At 36.8% G+C, this 7,933-nt stretch overlaps 1 protein-coding gene across 1 annotated transcript in view; it reads right to left on the bottom strand.

Annotated features, from left to right (window-relative positions):
- The window catches only part of LOC131251493 (uncharacterized), a 29,324-nt gene extending 21,393 nt beyond the window's left edge, over nt 1-7,931 (bottom strand). Inside the window, exons 1-3 of the mRNA XM_058252243.1 lie at nt 7,840-7,931; nt 7,569-7,673; nt 7,404-7,482 (exon numbers count right to left, since the gene is read on the bottom strand). The gene's annotated coding sequence lies outside the window, so the exon portion shown is untranslated. The remainder of the gene's footprint in view (nt 1-7,403; nt 7,483-7,568; nt 7,674-7,839) is intronic.
- Nucleotides 7,932-7,933: the final 2 nt, after the last annotated feature.

Consider the following 7,933-nt stretch of genomic DNA (forward strand, 5'->3'; position numbering starts at 1 on the left):
CTAGATCTGGCCCATCTGAGCTCTACAATTCTTCCATCGATTCAGTTGCCATTGAGAACGTCCACGGCATTCTTTGCATCCTGTTCATATCTGAATCTAGCAAAACCATATCCCCTTGGCTTCAGCATGCCAGGGAAATTGGGAATGTAAACATCAATCAGCTTCCTGTATTTACTAAATATCTGAAAAAGATCGACCATGGTGGTATCATAGGTGATGTTCCAGATGAATAAGCTGAAGTCTCTACTCTTCTGAATCTGAGTGGGTAAAATGGCAAGGGGTGTTCTTCGTCTCAAAACAAACCTTGTTGGAGAGAGCCTTTTGCTCGCAGCAGAACGACCTCTCCCACAAGCTATCTGCCATTCCTCGAGGGATCTGGCCTGGCCAAACCCTGCGCGCTTGTTCATCGACTAGCTAGGTCATCGACGAGCTTCTTTCTTGAGAAGAAGCTCAGAGCGATTCGGAAGAAAGCTAGGTGATTATCTTATCCCCTGTTTTATGTTTACTTCATAACATTTCAGAGCTCAGAGCTGTTAATACTGCTTGCTACATTATAAATCGTGTGTATGCTAGAAAAGCCAAAGATAAAATAGCCTATGAGTTATGGTTCAACAAGAAGCCAACAGTTAAATACTTTCGAACTTTTGGAAGTAAATGTTTCATTTTACGTGACTAGAAAAATTTGGGGAAGTTCGCAGCTAAGAGTGATGAGGGAATGTTCTTGGGTTATGCTTTGAATAGTCGAGCATATCGTGTTCTTAACAAAAGAACAAGAGTGATTCAGGAATCTATTAATGTTGTAATTGACGATCACCTAATCACACCTACACCAAGTCAAGAAGATGATGAAGTCAACATTATCGATAAACCTGACTCTTCATCTAATTCAGATAATACTGAATTAAGATCAGTCAAAGACCATCCGACTGATCAGATATTGGGTAATCCTCATACTGCTGTTCAGACAAGAAAACAGTTAGAAAATATCTATAACTACGTTTGCTTCACTCCTCAAATTGAACTTGCAAATGTAAAAGAAGCACTTACCGATGAAAATTGGATATTGGCTATGCAAGAAGAGTTAAATCAATTCGTCAGAAATGATGTTTGGTATTTGGTTCCTAGACCTTCTGATAAACATATAATTGGAACCAAATGGATTTTTAAGAACAAATCTGATGAAATGGGAAATATCATTAAAAATAAGGCACAATTGGTTGTACAAGGCTACACTCAGATAGAAGGAATTGACTATGATGAAACCTTCGCACTAGTTGTGCGCCTTGAATCCATTAGATTATTTATTTCAATTGCTTGCTATAAGAAATTTAAAATATATCAAATGGATGTTAAAAGTGCATTTTTAAATGGTGATTTACATGAAGAAGTGTATGTTGAACAACCTAAGGGTTTTGAAGACCCTAAACTTTCAGATCATGTATATCGTCTTAAAAAGGCACTTTATGGTTTAAATCAAGCTCCCAGGGCATGGTGTGAAAAGTTGACTAAATTCTTACTTAGTCACAACTTTATCAAGGGAAGTGTTGATAAAACGTTATTTGTCAAAAAATATAATGAACATATATTGATTGTACAGATCTACGTTGATGATATTATTTATAGATCTACAAGCACTAACATGTCCATTGAGTTTGTAGATATGATGAAATCCAAGTTTGAAATGAGTATGGTTGGAGAATTGAATTACTTTCTTGGATTACAAGTAAAACAACAGGAAGATGGTATTTTCATTTCTCAAACCAAATATGCTTTAAATTTGGTAAAGAAATTTGGATTCGAAAATGGCAAAAAGTCTGATACTCCTATGAGTACAACTCTCAAACTCTCTAAGGATGAAACAAGTATAGACTCCCGTTTATATCGAAGCATAATTGATAGTCTTCTATACTTAACTGCTAGTAGACCCAATATGGCTTTTAGCGTTGGAATCTGTGCTAGATATCAATCTGATCCTAAGGAATCACATCTAATCACTGTTAAACGCATAATCAGATATGTCGCAAGTACTGCTAATTTCGGTCTATGGTATCCGCATGATACAACTGTACAACTTGCCGGATATACCGATGCTGATTGGGCAGGAAACATCGATGATAGAAAATCTATCAGTGGTGGGTGTTTCTATGTAGGGAATTGTTTAGTTTCCTGGCTCAGCAAGAAACAGAATTCTGTATCACTCTCAACAGCTGAAGCTGAATATATTGCAGCTGGTAATGCTAGTACCCAGCTAATCTGGATGAAAAGGATGTTAGCTGATTACGGGATTGCGCAAGATACAATGATATTATATTGTGATAACTCAAGCGCAATCAATATTTCAAATAATCCTATTCAACATTCTCGTACGAAACATATCGACATTCGATATCATTATATTCGAGAATTAGTTGAGGATGAGCATTTCATTAGAATATATTCAAACTGCAAAGCAACTTGCAGACATTATGACCAAACCGCTTGACAGGAATAGATATTCCAAATTAAACATGATATTAGTATGTATACTTCTAATTAATTAAATCATGTTGTTTATGCATTTTTTTTATTGTTGTATGTTTATAATTTTATTTTTTTAAAAATGCAAAACCTTTTGATTTCAAATTTAAAAAAATGAGATTTTTGTCAGCCGCTCGATGGGTCAAGCACGTCCTCGACCAGTCGACCTTCGACGGGTCGAGGACCATACTTGACCGGTTGAGGTGCGCGGGTTTTCTCATTAAAAGAGGGAAAAACACTTTTTTAATTCATTTTTTCCTTTCTTCCTCAACTAGCTGTGACTCCACACATCGAATCCATCTCCATTTGTTCATTGTAAGTGGTTTATTTCACATTTCCTTCTAGATTTGGGTTCCTATTTGCTAGTTAATCTTTCATTTGTGATTTATTTTGTGATTTGCATCCTTTCTATAGTGGGTTTTGTGCAAAAATCTAATTGAAGCCAAACTCATCTATTTTCTTTAATTCTCTCTATTGCTATCTCTAAATAGAGCATCGCACTAAGAGGAAGGCTACTCGCAAGGGCCCTAGCGGCTCCTCCTCCAGGTCGACTCCAGTTAGGGTGAGAACCTTAAGATCTCCTGACGAAGATTCGGAGCATGTTAGGGATTTCCACTCTAGAGAAATTATCATTGAAAGGACTGTGAACGTAGATCACATTACTCCATTCCAGCTCTTACCTATCCTCACTACCATTGGTTGGGAAAACATTCTTAGTTGGGGTGGAACGGCATACCGCTCAATAGCGCAAGGGATGGATGCTTCAATAGGCGAATTGTCCCTTGATAATCTGACATTCTCTATTAATTTTAGAGAAGGGACAATCCCAATTGATCGGCACCTAATTTCAGGGTTGATGGATATTAATGTTAATGATGAAGGCATACCCATTGCTACCCTTGCTGATAGAATGACTGAATCTGAGCGACGGGATATTACCTGTAAATTATGTCGGTTTTATGCTGAATGGAGTTTTGGAAATGTCCTCTGTGCCAACAAGATGTTACCTAAATACAGAGTCATTCATTGCATTTTAACATTTAATGTCTATCCACGGTTTGGGAATAAGTCTGAACTTACTCCCTTCATGTCTCGTGTTCTTCACACTGTTGTGTCTGGCATTCCTATCTATCTTCCCTCATTGATATGTTACTTAATTATCCAATTTCGTATCAATCCTGGCCATGGGTCGGTCCCTTTTGCTTATCTCATGACAAGTCTTGCTATTCATTGCAATGTTGTTATTCCTTCTACTGAGGCACCAGAGTTAGCCCTCCCATTTTATAATACGAATATCCATAAGATGGACCTGGAATTTCTACCCGGCCAGAGAGATCAGGATGAAGAAGAAGAAGGAGACACACCTTTACCTGAAGACACGTCCATGGATGACATCTTTGCGGAACTTGAATCGGATGATGTAGTTGATCCTGACTATTAGCCTTCCCAAGTTAATGATCGACTTAAGTCATTGGAAGAGAAAGTTGTTGAGTTGAAGGTATCACAAGATACTCTGGCTGAAAGTCACAAAGCATCTATGAAATATATGCGAAAATATTTTCATCACATTACAAAAGGACTTCACCAGATTGATCCTTCCATACCTCCTCCATCTTCCTCTAGATTCGATTAGCTTGATTTTCTTTTATTTTGGGTTGTAGAAACTTTAATTATGTGTGTGCTTGGTTGTTAACTCTCAAACTATACTCTCTTTATGCTCCTTGATGACTTTGTGATAACTCCTTTCATTGACATATTTCTATGCATTTTCTAGTTATTATTCTACTGATTCTGTTATGGTTTAATTATGTTCACATGAATGTTCTTTCCTTTGTCAATTTGTGACAAAAAGGGGGAGCTAATTTGCTAATTTTAAAAGTAGAATATGAATGTGAATGATGATATTTGATTAGAATGGAAAATGTTGCTATATGGTTGTTGGAGTTTTGCATTGGAATGGTATGTTATAATACAGGGGAAGTATAAAGCAGGGAGAAACTCACATTGAGGGGGAGTAGCAGCAAATTCTTTGCACATTCATTAAAGTTGCACCTTCTACAACATTGTATTCAAGATACTATTCTAGTTGTTATTGTATTAAGTGTTTCGTCACGAATTTGACAAAGGGGGAGATTGTAAGTGCTATATTGTATAAAGCACACCTTTGGTTGTCAAACTTCGTTTAGACAAAATAGCTTATGAAGTGGTCCGTCTAATGTGGATCAAAATGGAAAGTTCAAGTCCTCACTTCAAGTCAAGCAAGTTCAACATCTACTATGGTTCAAGACCTTACTGAAGTTCAAGTCATGAAGTAGATCAAGATGGAAAGTTCAAGTTCTACTACACTTCAAGTAGAAGATCAAGCTCCATCTTCAACTACAAGTACTATTGAAGAATCAAGCAGAAGAACAAGTTCCGTGAAGTTCAAACCTCAATGTTCAGTCTTTTCAGGTATAACAGACCCTAGAAAGACCTTAGGCTTAAGTTCTTTTAAGAGACAAACTTATATGGGTTTTTATACTTTTGCTAGGCTTAAGTTCGACTAGTCTAGGCTTAGGTTCGATTAGTCTAAGCTGTGGCTCGACTAGTCTAAGAAAATATTCGACTAGTCCAAGTTTAAATTCCAAAAAATAGATTTTTTTGTTGCTTCCTCAACCAGTCAAGCAGATTGCTCGACCAGTCGAAGAGGGGCCTTCGACCAGTCAAGGGTTGCTCGACTCGAAGTTCAGCAACTAATTTTTGGCACCCTCGACTAGTCAAAGAACCGTTTTATCCGATCGCGCTCAAAATTTGAAAATTTGTTGATCCTTAGACGGGTTGAAGCAACAACCTTTCAGCTTGTAAATAGAGGCCTTCTCTCAATCCAAAATTATCAATCCAAGATAGTAAAAGCCTTCATCAAGAGAGAGAGAGAGAGAGAAGTCCCCATTATCTTCAAGCTATCGCATGGTATTTTTAATACTTATTTAATAGCTTTTTGTTTTAATTTCCCTTGATCTCCTTTTTATGAATCTTATTCTTTAAAGAGAGTAGATATTCTTCTTTGAGATCTTGAGGAATTCAAACAAGTAGCCTTTGGTTTGAATCGATTTAAAATCAATCTAGAACCTAGAACCCTTGTTTATGTGACTGGACATTGAACAATCTACTACAAGAGAAGCGGTTCTACAAGCTACATTAATAAATACGTCTTCAAAGTGAAGATACGTATATTCTATCTTTTGTATTTTGGTTTCATTGAGATAGCTAGAAAATCTCATTTGTTGGTTTACTTGAGATAGCCAGAAAATCTCAGTGAGGGGTTTTTGTTTGTGATAGCCCTTTAAAATCACAACCGTATAAGGTTTTAAGGTGACCCTGTGAAAACCTTGTTTATAGTGAAAGCCAATATTACGTGGATAGTGATTATTGGGACTGGAGTAGGTGTGGCTGTTTGAGAACAGTTGTTGTACACACAGAACCGCTATAATTCTTGGTGTTGTGGTGAATGTTTACCTTTTGCATTTGTGGAGAATGGTTCTAATTTTATTTATGCAAAAGTGGTGAATGTTTGTAATAGATAACTTTATTTTTCTCTTGCCTGGTTTGAGATCTTGATCCTTACGATCGTTTGTGAAATAAGGTTGTCCTACCTAAACTTTGTTTTGGGTGAAGGTTGTCCTACGAACTAGTTTGAATCAATTTTTCAATACTAGTGTGATTGAGTTTCTGATTTACTTATTATTTCAGTACTTTAAGTTTTATTTGGCATAGTCCTATTCACCCCCCCTCTAGGACTGTTAAGCTCGCCCTTTTCAGCTATATTCACCAAGAATCAAAATAATACAATAATAAAGCAAATATACACTACATCATCTACGAAAACATATAACTGTAAAGCAATTGATATAAAAATACCAATCTCTTCAATTACAAACATAGTGTAATTAATCTAATCTCTGAGCTATCAGAAAAGATAAAATCCTAGAGAGAGAGAGAGAGAGAGAGAGAGAGAGAGAGATTCTACATCCTTTTGTGTCTGATCATCAAAAGAAGAGATGAAGAAAAGCTCTCTCCCCCCTCTACATCCAAAGAATGGAGAACCATGGCAAGTGTGTGAGAGATGATCCACCATCAACATATGTACAACGACTTGCAGATTTAAGAGTCACAACTTATGCAAATGGAATCGGGTATGTTAGTAATCTTGATTGTTTTGGAATAACCAGCCCAATGGATTAGGCTGTGGTGATCCAATCACAACTTGATCGAATAATTGAGTGTGCATTCATCACTTGATTGGATAGACACCCTTTACACCCAAAGAATCACTAGTGTGGATTTCTTATCCATGAAAAGGAAACAATCTGAATATCATGATATGGATCGATGAACCACAAAAGCAAGCCAAAAAGGTTATACTAGAAAAAAGCAGCTGCAAATTGCTCATGGACATGAGTATAATACTGAAAATTTGAAACCTAGATCATAAAACAATCTGGAGATTTATACCAAAAGAAAGAAAACAGACGGCAAGAAGAAGAATAAGAAAGAAAACCAAAAACAGAGACTTAAAATGAGGAAAGTAAAGGAAAGAGATGGATGGCAGAAACGAGAAAGAAAAGAACCAAATCTGAAGAAAATACGAGATTGGTATCAGTTTCCAAGTGACACAAGAATGAAGCAGTGTGAAATATCGGCAAACACCTGCACTGTATTTTGATTGGAATTGATTAGAGATAAATCAAACAGCATATACATTACAGCAATCCATCATCACAAAACAAAGATAAGTTCAGCCATTTTGGAAGAATCAACATCTATCCACAAAGCTTTCTTGGGAAGGGATGAGAACCGCTTACTTGGCCATTCTTTAAAAAAAAAAATAAAAAATTATCAGCGCTTACTTGGCCATCTTTACAGTGCTATATTTGAGTCCTCTGTTCCTGAGACACTGACTTCTCTAGTGAGTACTCGATCCAGGTCCTGCAAAAAATGCCCCCCTAAGCAAAACTGTGCTGAGAAATCAAAAATAATATAACATGGACAGTCAGCTTCCATCGGCAACATACCTCTATCTCCCATTTGATGTAATCTGGTGACTCACATGCTCTGTATTCATCAACCAAGCTCTCTATTATTTCTCGAGACTCATCAAATTCGGAGAGATGGTTGTCCTGGTGGAAGGGAAAAAAAATCTCTTGTGACCAAAGAAGAGTAAATGCAGTTGCTTGTAATTAGGCTTTGGCCTCTGATCAGTAAAAAAATATCTTTCTTACCTTCTCAAATAAATAAATAGGAAAATGCAGTTGGAAACAACAATGGCAGTGGCAGGCAACTTACTGCAAACATTGGGAACTTTCGATAATTGTTAAGAAAGGCCTGCTTCTTCCTCAACTTTTCATACTGGCTCAAACACTTGCTGAAGAGGTGCCAC

Source organism: Magnolia sinica, chromosome 7 (assembly GCF_029962835.1).
Source record: "Magnolia sinica isolate HGM2019 chromosome 7, MsV1, whole genome shotgun sequence".
Lineage (NCBI taxonomy): Eukaryota > Viridiplantae > Streptophyta > Magnoliopsida > Magnoliales > Magnoliaceae > Magnolia > Magnolia sinica.